At 37.3% G+C, this 16,175-nt stretch overlaps 1 protein-coding gene across 1 annotated transcript in view; it reads right to left on the bottom strand.

Moving 5' to 3' along the window:
- The window catches only part of LOC141330426 (uncharacterized), a 392,843-nt gene that overhangs the window by 46,828 nt on the left and 329,840 nt on the right, over positions 1-16,175 (bottom strand). The gene's annotated exons all lie outside the window — the stretch shown is intronic.

A 16,175-nucleotide genomic window follows, 5' to 3' on the forward strand; every position in this document is an offset into this window, starting at 1 on the left:
TAAATGTTTTGCTGTTAGATTTTACAGTATTTTATGACAGCAGTTAATTTCAAAGTGTTTACATGCATGGAATTTCTAAATCCAATCTATGTATTTCCTCAAATAAAAGCAGAAAGTTGAGAGTATGGCTTTCAGTGTAGTCATTTCCACATAAAACATATTGTGTTTTTAACACTGGTTAAAGAGTTTAAATTATAATTAACTAAATTTTAGAGTTAAAATTACTCTCCAAATTATTAATATTTTAACTCCAGAAAGTGTTAAAATTTAACTCTGAGAAAGTGTTAAAAATTCAACTCCAAGAGCGGAGTTATTTTAACTCTGCGCTGGAGTCTATTTGATGGTCACGCATGTACACTCAGATTGAGTTGATTTTAACTACCAGGGAGTTTATTCCAAAGACCAGAATTTGCTGTGTACTACTAGACATATTCACGTTTAAACTCAACGTATTATAAACAACGTATGCTATTATTCAATGCATTTGACTTCTAGATTTGGATATTAAGTTGCTCAAGCAAGTTGTAACACATTTAAACACAGCATAGGTAGGCTATATCTTCCTTTTCATATTGAAATTGGGCTTTCACAAATATTTTATTTTAACAAATATTTATTTTAAATTAAAACTTACCACAGACAGAAACAGTCGGCTCTCTGTGCCTTTCTTTCGCATTAAATCTTTATTAAAAACCATATTTTAAAGAACTTTTCAAGTGCATGTATTATGTTGCCTTGTTTATTTAAAACTGCACTATTCTAAACCTAGCCAAAAAGCCACGTGTTGACTGTGAAACACAGAAGACTGCAATTATATGCATTTACGGTACATTTCCGTGTCAATTCATGTTCATTTTTACAGCGAACAATGCGCTGTCACTTTAATTCAGCGCATGCAACGCAATGCAGCACAGCAAAAATAGACTCTGTAACGCCTGTTTCACACATACTCCGTCTGCAGTGCGTATGCGTTGCGTATTTTTTTCCGTACCCATGTTAACGGACCAGAGCGTTACTGCACGCGGTTGCTGTCCGTCAGTGCGTTCCAGATGCGGTGCGTTTGCAGCAGTGCAGCGATCGTTTAGGCACAGAGTCTATTTTTGCTGTGCTGCAATGCGTTGCATGCGCTGAATTAAAGTGACAGCGCATTGTTCGCTGTAAAAATGAACATGAATTGACACGGAAATGGACCGTAAATGCATATAATTGCAGTCTTCTGTGTTTCACAGTCAACACGTGGCTTTTGATAGGTTTAGAAAAGTGCAGTTTTAAATAAACAAGGCAACATAATACATGCATTTGTCCAGGTAGAAAAGTTCTTTAAAATATGGTTTTTAATAAAGCATTAATACGAAAGAAAGGCACAGAAAGCCGACTGTTTCTGTCTGTGGTAAGTTTTAATTTAAAATAAATATTTGTTAAAATAAAATATTTGTGAAAGCCCAATTTCAATATGAAAAAGAAGATATAGCCTACCTATGCTGTGTTTAAATGTGTTGCAACTTGCTTGAGCAACTTAATATCCAAATCTAGAAGTCAAATGCATTGAATAATAGCCTACGTACACGTTGAGTTTAAACGTGAACATGTCTAGTATTATTGTATTAGTGTACTGTGATAAAAGAGTATCCCAATGCTGAAAAAGCACGTTTGGATTTGAAATTAAAATAACAGATAAATGGTGGGTTTGTGGTAAAAACCCGCGGATCAGGAACGGACTGCAAACGCGTCCTGTGTGAAAGCAAAAGGAGTCCGTGCTGCTTCTGCACCGCATACGCAACGCACACGGACTGCATACGCACTGTATACGGAGTATGTGTGAAACAGGCGTTAGAGCCCTGCGCTGGACTGTTTTCTTCATCCCGCTCCCGCCGAATTTCTGACCATTACCGCCCGCTCCCGCAACGTGTGTGTTACGGTGCGTTCACACTACAGCGTCAAATTTGCGCTCAGTGCCGCTGGCAACGCTACAACGCCACTGCTTTGGGGAGTGTTAAATTTAGAACAGAGCACGCCTATGGAAAAACAATGTTTACACCCTGTTTGCGTTTCATCGTGTTCTTTTAACGGCGGTTCGCAAATGAAACACTGGCATGTAAATGAAAGCATGCAAAGCGCATTTACTTCTGCATGCCTTTTTCGATAATATGTGATTTCAGCGCAGTAATTAACCAGTTTCGGTAACACGCGTCATAGTTGCCTTGCCTACTTCTCACAGCGATTGGTTGTCGCCCAGCGTTTTGCGCTCAAGATTTGCATAAAGTTGAGGAATGCCCAACCTTTTGACGCTCTCAGCTGCTCTCAACGCTTTCTCCGAGCAGCTTCCAATCCCAAAATGCACCACGCGACCGTTCACGCGCAGCTTCCACATGAATGAATTGAAAACGCTCGCTTCGCCCCGCTCGCTACGTGCCAGTGTGAACGCACCGTTACACTCCTTCCCGCACCCTCAAAACTCTTTTTATTCTAAATTTATTCCCGCACGATAATAGAAATGCATTGATTTTGCCTCTTCTCCCGTCCCGCAGGGAAAAAAAAACGTATTTGCATTGCTGTTATTAAAGAGATTCATGTTTGTTTGTTTCTTTCCCTGGCCTGCATGTATTCTGACACACTATTAGGGAATAGTAGCCTGGGCTATCGAGGACATCTAAAACGCTTAGGCTACCGACTTCAAGTACTTTTTTTCACGTAATCGCCGTATGCAGCCAGAGGAGGGAGCGCCGCGCCACTCATTACAACACACAGACTAATCCAGCGCGTTGTGCCGTAGACAGGCCGTTAGAAGTAGCATAGGGTTTACGGAATTGTCCGTACAATAACGCAAAAATTTATGGAAAATACAGAATTTTCCATTTTAGGTTTGACGGAAGTGTCCGTCAATGGTACAGAAAAACTCAGGTAAATCTACGGAAATATCCGTTTTAAGGTTTACGGAAGTGCCCGTACAATAACGGAAAAAGTGCTGGTAATTAATTACCAGCACTTTTTCCGTTTTTTAACGGACCTTTTTTTAACAGTGTACAGAACGGATTTGCATCGGGCGAGGGAATAGGGAGGGCACTGCGGGGCAGCCCAAACAACGGGAAAAAGGCGAGTGGACGGAAGAAAACTGGACAGGTTTTCCCGAAACCCCCTCTCGAAATCCCCCTGCAAAACAAGTTGAGCTGTCCAATGAATGGAGTTGCACTTTACCTTATTGGAATACCTCCGTATCCTGAAAAGGAAGTAAGCGCAAGACTTTTTTTCCTCACTAACGCAAAGCGCGCTGAGCATCCCGATCCCGCAGTGCTTTTTTTAGCCGCCCATTCCCGCCCGCAGCAAAGTTCAAACCGCCCGCTCCCGTGAGATTTGCGTTGGGTCCTAATCCCAATGCAGCCCTCTAATGCGTGTCATTAATCGTTATGTACTGTAACATGTAAAACGGGAACACGTATCGCTCAAGCCAAAGCCGCAAAGATAAAATAAAGCCAAGACCTCTGCTTCTTCTCCCAAGTTGCATCGACACATTACTGCCGCCAATTGTTTGGGGGTGGAATTACATCTGTAATAGTTGTGAACAATTCTCCGGTTGCTCTTCTCGTCGACGATTGATGGAAGGGGGGCCAATCAGGGGCCAATCAGATTTCAGAAGGGGCCAGGGCCCCTATGGCCCCGCCTCTAGAACCGCCCCTGATAAAAACCGAATCTACTATAGCGAAATGCCACGTAAATTCGTCGTTTTTTGGATTCATAAATCAAATGTTGGTCAGTCACTTAATTAAAATCGCGATATGGACTAGTGCATGTGAAAACTGAAATGCAAAAAGACCGTTTTAATATGAATCCGATATGTTCCGTTTGCCTAGCTGTATGTATGCATTGCGGAGACGAGCTTTTACTACACGCATACTGAAACACACGTGACGCTCCCGGTAATTTTTGGCATTTTCATCTCACATGAACAGATAAACTCAATCGCCCAAACTGCTGTGAGTGTCACTTTTACCGTTTCATTTGAGAAAACTAGCATCATATCATACACAGAAACTTCACGGCAACCTGTCAAAATAAAAGTACGGTGTAAAATGTAATGGGTTGAGTAGGTGTTGACGTTAAAAAAAACACAATCTATAGGTAGAAAAAATAATTTCATTGTTAGTTAGTTAGTTAGTAAACACAAGTACATCTAATTGAACATAATTTATTTTCATCAACAAATTATCATAGAACAGCTTTATGAGCTTTATGATCCATTCTCAAAGACTTACTTTTAGTCATTATTTGGGTAGCACACATATTCTGAATGCCTTCAGCAGAATTCAAATTAACCATTTTAATCTAGATTAATCTAGATTAATTCCAAAATTTAATCTAGATTAATCTAGATTAAAAAAAATAATCTATGCCCACCCCTAATATATTATATATATATATATATATATATATATCAGGGCTGCAACAACTACGACAACAATTCTCATTATCGATTAATCAGGTCCGCCCACAGTGCACGTACAACTTCAGAGGATCACGTCAAATTAAAGCACCGAATGACGCATTTCTAAAGAAAAAATGCATCTAAAAATAGTGGAGGAAACAGACTGAGATGCTGCAGGAGAGTTACGTGATCCAAGCTTCCCAAAACATGAGAATTCCATATTTTAAACTTGAAGCTAATAGCGTTATGGCTTGCCCTGTGAGGCGCTTTTACATATCCGTAGCATTAAAACTTTCAGTTTACGGTCATATCCTTATCTGTACATCTGTACAAATTCAAACGAGCATTTCCATTTATGCATAAAAGTCCATTCTGACAGTCTGTGTTAAGTTTAAATCTTTACTAAATGAGCGTGTCAGACTGGAACACAGACAAGGAGACAGTAGCCTAAATACTCAGCACAATGTAAAAACGGTGTTTTTATATTGAAACTCAAAATAAATGAGGTTCAAACAGTATTAACGAACGTGCGTGTTTATTTTAGCAATTCCGTCAGTGAACGAGCACAAAACGCTAAAATAAATCAGTGTAAAAATAGGCCTAAGTGTTAAATAGGCTATTAAACAAACATTCGTTGCAAAAATTTCTAACAACCTCGACAGCGCATCAGAATTACTGGCCGAGTTCTCTTTCTCTTCCCCATCGCACAGCTGCTGTTTTTAATAGCAAAGTAATTGCATTTATTTTCGTTTCTTTAGTTTATAAAGTTATTTTAGAAATATATTTGGAACACGTTTTGTTTGTGAAATTCAAGTTTTTGTTTTTTTAAAGTAACGAACAAGCGGCAGACAGATCCATTTAGCCTTCACGATTTAAATTAAAATCCATAAATATAAAAGCGCTGTTAAACTTTTTTTTTTATTTTTGTTCATAAAGGTAAGAGTAATACATTGATTTTAAATTATTACTTCACTACTAAAACGAAATCATTCAAATCGAAAACAAATCTCTTTCATTAGCTATAGGCCTAATCCATAAAGATACATTTAAGCGCGTCCAGTGAGCAGATGCCGAGTCACAATCGTCAACTTCATATTTGCGACACTGACTCAGAAAATACTAGTTTATTAATAAATAATTCGAAGAGGAACAGCTGCCAGGTCTCTAGCAGCAAGGAGTAGGCAAGAGATGCCATGTTCAGAACAACAGTCTTCTTCTGAACAGTTCTTCAATGTTTCATTCGTGTTCAGGAAAATTCACGTTCAGAAGGTTAAAGGTTAAAGAACTGTTAATACAGACTTTTGAATCTGAATACAGCAGATATAGAACATTGAAGAAACCACATATAGTCGCTGACCAGCGCAATCTAATTATTATTATTATTGTTATTATTAATTTCATTATTATTATTATTATTATTATTATTATTAAGTACTGATTGATTGATTTATTTTCTTATTAATTCTTAATTTATTTATTTATTCCATCTTATGTTGTTAAAAAAATAAAATACAGAGATTTGAGAAGATTGAAAATTTTTTAACAAAGCTTTTCTTGTGGAAAGCCTGATGCGGCCAGCCTCACCCAGACTCTGCCTCCAGCGGCCCCCAGATAAATTGAGTTTGAGACCCCTGCTCAAAAGGATATCGGAGAATAGCCAGAGACTTAAGCACGAGTCGCAATTACACGCAAGAAATGCCTTAATACGCATAAAAATGTGGAAATAGCCTACACTTTAGAACAGCCAGAAATGAATTTAACTATTATTCGTGAATAAAACACATTTAAAAATCATTGTAAACGCCGCGGCTGTTATGAACTTGGAAACACATAAACACGAGTGTTTGAGACTGGCTTAGTAGTAAAAAAGAACAGATTAAGTTACATTTCAGAGAGATACGTTCCGATTTATGTCAGATATGTTAAGCATTCGACTAACGTTAACATCCGGTCAAAGTATGACTTTATAATAACTTGACTTTATATGACTTTATATCAGACTGATAATAAAATGCAATGTCCATACCTTTGGAACTTAGGTGTCCCAATCCATTTATTGTCAATTTCTTTTGACTAAAAGAACAAAAACAATCCATTCAAGTCCATCATGAACAAAAAGTTAGTTTCTTCTTCTTCTTCTTCTTTGGGGTTTATAGGCGGCTTGCACCCACGCTCGTTGCACTACCGCCATCTTCTGGCTGATTTCCTCTGTTATTGCAGTTTCTTTACTCCCGCTCTCCTCCCATCCATCATATTCCATCCATAAACCCAGTTTCCCATAAGAAATTACACAGACTTTTCTTGGTTTGCCCGATCACATTTTTATGTAGTATATCTTTAATACCCGTTCCTGCTACCCCATCTTTCTTTAGCTCCTCCATAAGTTTCCTTCTCTGTTCATCATATCCTCTGCAATTTAAAATGACGCTCAATAGTTTCTTCCACCCCACAACTTTCACAGTAACCAGAAGGATGCTTCCCTATAATGTATAACGTGCTATTCAAATTACTATGCCCAATTCTTAATCTAGTCATTACTATTTCTTCTCTTCTAGACCCTCCCCATCTCCTCACAGAGCAAACTTTATTTTGTATAGTATACAGGTGTCTCCCTTTAACTTCTCTGTCCCATTGTCCTTGCCACTCTCCCAAAGCTCCCTTCCACCCTATACTTTTCCCTTCGGCTTTCGACAATTTAATATTTACTTCAACATTTTCCTTTTTAATTGCTTGTTTGGCTAAATTATCTACCTTCTCATTTCCCAACATACCTATGTGCGCTGGGACCCAAATCATTTGAATCACAATTCCCTTTTCTTTTATTCTCTTATATGTTATCAATGTTGTATACAACAGGTCCTGGCGACTTTTGGATATACCTGTTCTGAGATTGTACAGCGCCGACATTGAGTCACTACCAATAAGGACCTTACTTATATTGTTACCTATATACTTATTAATCCATTCCAATGCCATTAGTACAGCATATAGCTCAACTGTATATACATTTAAATCGTTTTGCATTCCCCCCTTTCTTGGCTAATTAAGAAAATTGCGGATCCAGTCCTTCCTGTTTCAGGATCTTTTGATCCATCTGTATAGATCTGAATATACTCACTGTATTTATTTTCCACATATCTATAATATTCGGCTTCAAGGTCCACATTACTGTTTAATATTTTGGTTTGATGCAACTTAAAATCAACTTCTATAGTATCAATTTCCCATTCTGGACAATCAGGCCATATAAAAGTTGGGCAGAACTCTTTCCCGCTCATCCCCAAACCTCTGCCTCATCTTCTATCTATCCAAAACTAAACTGTTGTCCCCTTTCCTTTTCCCAGGTAGCTTGCAGTACTCTCTTGGTAGGATGGCCATCTCTGTGTCCCTTTAAATTGATCCAATAATTTACAAGTAATTGTTTACGTTGAATGTTCAATGGCATTTCTCCTGCTTACACTTGTAGAGCACATATTGGTGATGTTTTTACTGCTCCTAAGCATATAGTCTTAACGCTTGAGCCTGTATTACATTCGAGTTTCGCAAGTACCGTTTTGGTTGCTGATCCATACGCCACACTCCCATAATCTATTCTTGATCTTATCAAACTTACATATATGTATTTTAGTGATTGATAATCAGCCCCCAATTCTAATCCTGTTAAACATCTCATTATATTCAATACTTTTTTACATTTATCCTCCACTTTCCTTATATGTCCTACCCATGTTAACCTTGGATCAAAATGTACTCCTAAGAAACAAAATGTATTAACTTTCTCTAGATTATTTCCATATAATTTTAAAATCATACCTTCACTAATTTTCCTCCTTGTAAAAAACATTACCTTGGTTTTTTTTGACTGAAAGTTTAAAACCCCAGTTTAATCCCCACCTCTCAACTTGCTTTATACTATCCTGCACCTTCTTAACTATATATTCTACATTTCTCCCTCTTTTCCATAATGCCCCATCATCCGCAAACAATGATCTTCCTATGCCTGCTGAAACATTTACATATATGTCATTTATCATAATTGACAAAAGTGTGGGACTAACTACACTCCCCTGGGGTGTCCCATTCTCTGCAACATGCTTGCTTGACAAAACTGTGCCTACCTTAACCTGAATTGTTCTTCCTTTCAGAAAATCTTTAACCCAGTTAAAAATTCTCCCTCTAATTCCCATTCTGTACATCTTAATCAATAACCGCTCTCTCCATAGCATATCGTATGCCTTTTCAATGTCAAAGAATACTGCTACCACTATTTCTTTACTTACTTGTGCTTTTCTTATTTCATCTTCTAAACGTAACACTGCATCCATAGTTCCCCTTCCTCTCCTAAATCCACTTTGGTAGTCATTCATCATACCTTGCTTTACCAAGATATACATTAATCTCTCATTTACCATTCTTTCCATTAGTTTGCATATACGAGAAGTCAGAGCTATAGGTCTATAATTTATTGGCTTACTAGAGTCCTTCCCAGGCTTTCTTATTGGTACAATAACTGCCTCTTTCCAGCTCTTTGGCATTTTTCCTTCTTCCCATTGAACAGCATCAATAGTTTCTTCTTCCCCTCTTCACTTAACTGCTTCAACATGCTATAGCATACCCCATCTATCCCTGGAGCAGTCATCCCAGTTTTTACCAACGCCCTAGTTAATTCTCCCATATTAAAAGGTACATTTTGATCACTTTCATCACGTCCTACCCTTTTCAGTGCTTCTAGATTTGCAGATCTAGTTTTATCTCTACCCCTCTTTCCTTCCTCGGATAAATTATTTGAACTATGTACCTTAACCTAATGCCTTTTCTTTATTTGTTACTGCAACCTCATTCTCATTTGTTAAAACTGGGTAGTTCCAGTCTCTCCTCTCTCCTCCCATTTTTTTAATCATGGTCCACACTTCTCCCATCTGAGTTGTATTCCCAATTAAACTGCAATAATTCCTCCAAAATGTTCTTTTCACTTTTCTTATTACTCTCCTTACTGCTGCTTGTGGATATTTATACTGAATCATATGCAGAAAATTTTGCGTTTTTTTTCCATTACCTTAAATGTTTTATTTCGATTCTGGATTGTTTTTTTTACATTCATCATTCCACCATGGTACTTCTTTATTTTTCATACTGTTTGACCTTCTTCGACACACAGTTCTGAGTTGATTTGAGAGCATAAATACATTATGAACCATGGTGTGAAAGAAAATGACAAACAACAACAACAACAACAAGAATGTTCCTAGTGAGCAACCTCTAACTACAGTTTTTTACAGACACTAGGACACATTTCTCAATACTTAGGTCACTTTTGCAAAACTCTTCTCCTGAAAGTCTCCTAACCGACTTTCAGCTTGGCAAAGCAGTTCATTTCACATTCAAAATGCACTACAACTACCAAAACACTTTATTCAGGTCTCAAATAAACTCATTCTTCCAGAACTCAAAGGTTGACAGCCGACAAACACACTTTGTCACCCACAAAACAATGACCTAAAAAACACTAACAACATGTAGCATTACACACTGTTTTCTTGTGTAAAACAAAGACACAGCTCTGTTTATAACTTCAATATATGTTACTGGAATGAATCAGACATGATGCAGAATTCATCAATATTTTATGTTGTTTATTTATTTTTATTTGGGTCCATGTTTACATCACACAAACCTATTCAGCAGTTGTCTCCTTTTGTAATGAAACTGAAAGAGTAACACCTGTGTAGATGTTCATCTACAATGAGAATCAGCTGTGGCTGGTTAAACTGCATTTTTAAATTTGAAATATGTTTCAATAAAATATTGCTGTTGAATTTTGCTGTCTTATTCAGTTTTGCATTATGTTATTGTTTTGAAAATAAGTTTAACAGTTTTGAAAACAGTATGTAAGCACGTGCAAAATGTGTTGTACGTACAAAGATTTTTGGCAGGTGTTGTGTCTGAGAGTGAGAAAATAATTCATGAAATTTGAGAGATGTAGTCATTGAATGCATTTTGTGCCAAAACAATGATAATTGATCCTCAGTTTGGCCTAGACTTCTGTTGTGCTCACTGTGTGAAGAGTTTTGCAAAAGCGACCTAAGTATTGAGAAGTGTGTCCTAATGTCTGTAAAAAACTGTAAATTTACAGTGTTTTGTGTGAAAATGACCAATTAACAACCCGAAATTAACCTGATTCAGTTTTCTTAAATTAAAGAAGGAAAGGAAAGGAAAGGAAAGGAAAGGAAAGGAAAGGACGTGAGGCCAAGTACAGTGACCCATACATGGAATTAGTGCTCCACATTTAACCCATCCAAGTGCACACACACAGTTGTGAACACACACTCCCAGAGCAGTAGGAGCAGCGGCGGTGCCCAGGGTTCGATGCCTTGCTTAAGGGTCTCACGTCTGGATGCAGATGAGGTTTGCGTATAAAGTTACATGAAGTGAAAGCATGTCATTGTCATTTAGTCGTGGATGACCTCATGCGAAAAAAGAACATACTAATAAAACTTTTGTAACTGCATTAACAAGTTAAACACGTTTATTTTGGACATAAGTTTAGACAAAGGTCTGTTAGGTTTATGAAAAAAAAAAATTGTTAAACATTCTGTGATGGAGCAGAGCTGATATTTCAGCCTGGTCTCATTGTTTATACGTAGGTATTTATACGTAACGTTTAGAGGTACAAAACGTACATTTTTGTACGTTTTTATTGATGCTAAAACGTACAATTTAGACGTATTTCAACTTTTAAAACGTACAAATAGGTACGTATTTTTAGCTAAAAAACGTAAAATATTTACGTATCTTTTATTTTATTAAGATATTCGTATCAATGCTTTTTTCATCATTTTATTAAGAAGCGATTTAGATTTTTAGCCCCCTTAACCTACCCCCAAACCTAAACCTAGCCATTTTATAGCAAATATCCCTGCTGAAAAAACCAGCATATGCTGGTTAGGTATGTTTTGGTGCTGGGATGCTGGTTTTAGCTGGTATATGCTGGTCCTTTGCTGGTTTATGCTGGTCTCTTGCTGGTTTATGCTGGTCCTTAGCTGGTTAATGCTGGTCCTTTGCTGGTTTATGCTGGTCATGTTGCTGGTCAAGGACCAGCATAAACCAGCAAAGGACCAGCATTAACCAGCAACATGACCAGCATAAACCAGCAAAAACCAGCAAGGGACCAGCATATACCAGCTAAAACCAGCATCCCAGCACCACAACATACCTAACCAGCATATGCTGGTTTTTTCAGCAGGGATGCATTTTTATCATTTTATTAATAAGCGATTTAGATTTTTAGCCCTCTTAACCTACCCGAAAACCTAAACCTACAAATGTAAGAGCAAATATGCATTCTTATCATTTTAGTAATAAGCGATTTAGATTTTTAGCCCTCTTAACCTACCCCCAAACCTAAACCTACCCATTTTATAGCGAATATAAAAGGATATAAAACGTAACTGACCAAAATATGCAGGGAAATTACCATTTTAGCAACAATATAGCATAAAAATATATATTTTTATAGTCGCTAATACCACTCCTACCTCTAAACCTAACGTTAAACATCTCTGTACAGTAACAAAGAAAAACACGACAGACTTAAAAGTGCAATCACAGACATTTATTTAATGCAAAACTGTCAACAGCCGTACCAAAAAGTGATCCAAATGATGATGCGTTTGCAGCCGCAGTCCTCCCTGTCGGAATACAGTAGGTTTGTTTGAGGTGCAGAGCAAAATTTTAATTGTTAATCGCTGAAAATATAATCCAGATTGTTATCCTGATCCTCTCCGTAAATGCGCCCGCGCGTCATTCAAACACATCTCACCAGAAAACGGCATGTCGTAATCTGTGACGAATGCAGGCGAGAACCAATGAGCGTTCGATTTTTCTGCCGTAAAACCTGTCGTTTCTTAATGCAGCAATATTTGAATTTGAAAAAAAGCACTTCAGCTCGGGTTTATTGCTGTTGCTGCTGGACCAGTGTTGCCAACTTGGCGACTTTGTCGCTATATTTAGCGACTTTTCAGACCCCCTTAGCGACTTATTTTCAAAAAAGCGCCTATCGACAAATCTAGCGACTTCTTTGAAAAACCTTATTTAGCTTATGAGACTCTCTGGTACTGCCGCGCGAGCGTGAAGTCGTGCTTTCCCAGCGCGCGCGCTCTCCCTCTCTCTCTCTATCTGCGTCTGCTCTGTTCAGTGAGCGGCAGAGAAGCAGCTTTTTCAGATAAAAAAATATATTCTGATGCTTCTAACTCTATTTTACATGCAAGTATACAGGGGTGATAGCGTTCCGGCACCACGCCGGATTTCCGGCGTACTGTGGCTGCGGGGAAAAAAAAAAATCAGATTCGCGGATATTGCTCTGTCATTTCTCTAAATCTGAGATGTGCAGGTCAGAGAGCAGCTTTAACGCTCAACGACTCAAACAAGTCACATTCTAGCCGATGAGCCAATCAGAAGTAGGGAAGGGGCGGGCCTTGTGTCTTTGTCAAATAGATTGATACAGGTTAAGGCAATGCTCCATGCGCGAAGGTGTTTTTAGCTCGCATACTGTACAATTGTCTCCTACTGGCAACTCAAACCGTAAGTCATGGCTATGTTTATGAAGCCAGGGGAAGACATTAAGGATTTCGATAAAGGCATATTTACAGGGCTCGCAAAATCGCTAGCCCGACGTCCCGGAGCTATTGGGTTTTCCAGTCGGGCTACCAACATTATTTGACCGGCTGCCCGACGCGCTATCCTGAAGTAGAGGGCTCATGGGGTCCTTAAAACTCCTCAATTTAGTTGTATCAAATTTAAGGCCATAAAAAGTGGTAAATATTTTAAATAGTAAAAGAAGAGGATTAATTATTTTAAGAGGTCTTACAGTTGGGGACGGAAAGACGAGAATCGCGATAGCGCTGGATTAAACTTTAAGAGGCAATGATTTCATTGAATAAATATGCTCACTGCACGTTTCAAAGTCAAAACGCGGCACTGTTGTCTTTATATGAATGTATCTGAAGGGAACCGACAGTCCTCAGAAACGTGTCGTTGGCATTTTCATTTCATGACGGATAAAACAGCGTTAATGCTGCTTTGCTTTCAGCCATTCTTAGGGAAACCGTAATATTTCAGTGCTCCTAAAGCGCCCCCTCATGACATAGAATTAATTTGCACGTCCAAATTTTTACCTGTTTTTGGTCAGATTATTGCAAATCTCGACCAATGTTTTTTATGCAAACACAGAGTTGTAAATGTGAAAGAAGTTAATGTGCTTTCTAAAAATCTAAACAATTAGGACATTGTTTTAAATAAATGTTATGCATTATATACTTGATTTATTCATTTTAATGGGATAAAGGCTGAAATGCCAATCTATAAGCTTTTTTTGTGAAAAACCTTTATCTGACTGAACTGAACCAACAAGTTATGTGTAAAAGTGCGTCGCATACATAGTACCTCCACCCCACTCACCTTGGAGGCAAGGGAAAAAAAAGTTCAGGCTCAGGAATTTTTTCCACTATCAGGCCTGAGTATAGCCCGAAATCACAGCACAGCCATTGTCTTAATCGTATGTGTATTTGATTTTTTAAGACAGTGTCGTGATTATGAATAACGATTTTAGTGTAGATATATCTTCGAGAGCTGGTTATGTAGTCCTAATGGGCTGCGTTTCAGTCACTATTTCATATTTACCCCGTTGTCTGACAAAAGAAACCGTAAAATATATCAATATATCTATGAAATATATAAATGAAAACAGTTTTATTGAATTTGGCTGCATCAAATAGCAGTATGTGAGCACAGAGACGCAAGACAATACGACGTACTGACGTCATGAATATGCTAATGAGCGTATGACGTCATTTAGCGACATTTGGCGACTTTTCAAGCGGGGTATATAGCTACTTTCCATTGAAAAATGTTGGCAACACTGTGCTGGACTCGCTGCTCGGGATGGAGATGAAGATCGCTGGATGAAGGCTTGAATTTGGGTCTGTTCCTCGCAATCGTATGGATTCTGAAGATCTGGATAACAGCGCATTAATAAAATTGGTTCATTTTATAATTATGATGTCTGTTCGGTGTATTTTATGGTTCTATTGTTAGTCACAGCATGTCGGAGAAAACGAATTTTGTGTCCTACGACTCCCACCACGGCAATGAAGTTAATATTACACGAATGGTTAAACGATTGCAGAAATTTTATTTATTTTAAGGGTTTAAAGTGTAGTCTTGAGCTGGCAGCAGAAATCACACAGAGCTGAATGAAATTATCTAATTTTATATTAAATAAATGATTAAACTATTCAATAATGCAATTGAAAACATAAGGCCATTGGTATGACAACTAAAAACAATAATAATGAAATTAATGCAGAGGGTTTTTTAAGGTGTTTTCAATACGTCACTACTGTACGTTAAAATGCTAAAAATACGTCTGTATTTGTACGTTTAGATGCTGTAAATACGTCAGTTTTGTACGTTTTAGTGTCTGGAAAAACGTAAGTAAATGTACGTTTTGTAGAACCACATTTTACGTAAAATACATACGAATTATCATGAGGATATTTTCAGTTTCACACAATTTTTGACCACTTTATACATTTTTATTTGTGGAAAATCCCTTCTTAAACGAATTTCGTTTTGTTTAATTTTTATCTTAATTTTTAATACATATTTTTGTTGATCAGTTATTAAAATCAATTAAGAACAAGGAAAACTGACATTGTGAAATAAAGTGCGTAACTACGATGCTTCCGCGGCATGAAGAAAAAGGCTAAAACATGAATTTTGGCTCTATATGAAGCATACAGACTTTATTAGAGCTACAGAAATACAAACATGTCGCTTAAATGCACAATAACCAGCCCAGGGTCAAGTGTTGCGTTTATCATTTTGCCAATATATTTAGACTTTTTTTAAGTCAAGTATACTTAAATGTAATTTTAAGTATATTTCTGAGAAGTATATAAAAAGTATACTTTCCTATTTTAGTTTAAAAGAAGTATACTAATAGAACACTTGAATATTTTTTCGTAAGGGTTCTGAAAGACTTACACTGGTTGCTGGTTCATTAAAGAATCAAACTTTATTGCTTGTTTACAAATCATTACAAAATCAAACTCCCAGCTACCTGTCTAATTTTCTCTAAATCTTTTTTTCTTTTTTGTTATTAGAGTATCTGCATTCAGTTTAGTCATATTGGATTATTATTATTTTTTTTTCCTGGTTGCTGTTTTTAAATTTTCACAACGAAAGAGACAAGTTCATAGTCTAATAATTCATAAATATGAAACATTTGTAACATCATTAGAAGTACATACTGAATGACCAATATTATCTTTTTTTTATGGAACACAGTTGTTCTTGTTGGATCGCACTGAGTTCAGTTTTACTTGTTTTAATTTATTTTGAAGGTCTGAAGCTAAAATATTGTTGCTTTCAGTATGGCTATTTCTGCAACACATTGTCACTTTCAAGTCGTCACATATTGACATTTGGTCAGGACCCTCTCGAGTCACTTCTTGAAGCTCAGGGTACCCCTATAAGTGTCGCTTTTCGACGAGCATTATATTATATCTATTATATTAGTTTACTTGTGCATGCACTGCGAATCATTTTGCATGATGCTCTGCTTCCCTCAAAATCTCTCTTCTGCACAACTTAAGGCTAAACATGTTTTCAAGTTGTGCATGATCATACGAATTAGAAGTTTAATTACATTTGTAAGAATTTTCAATTACATGAAATGTTAATTATTAGGTCATGT

The sequence above is a fragment of the Garra rufa genome, chromosome 1, assembly GCF_049309525.1.
Source record: "Garra rufa chromosome 1, GarRuf1.0, whole genome shotgun sequence".
Taxonomy (NCBI): Eukaryota; Metazoa; Chordata; class Actinopteri; order Cypriniformes; family Cyprinidae; genus Garra; species Garra rufa.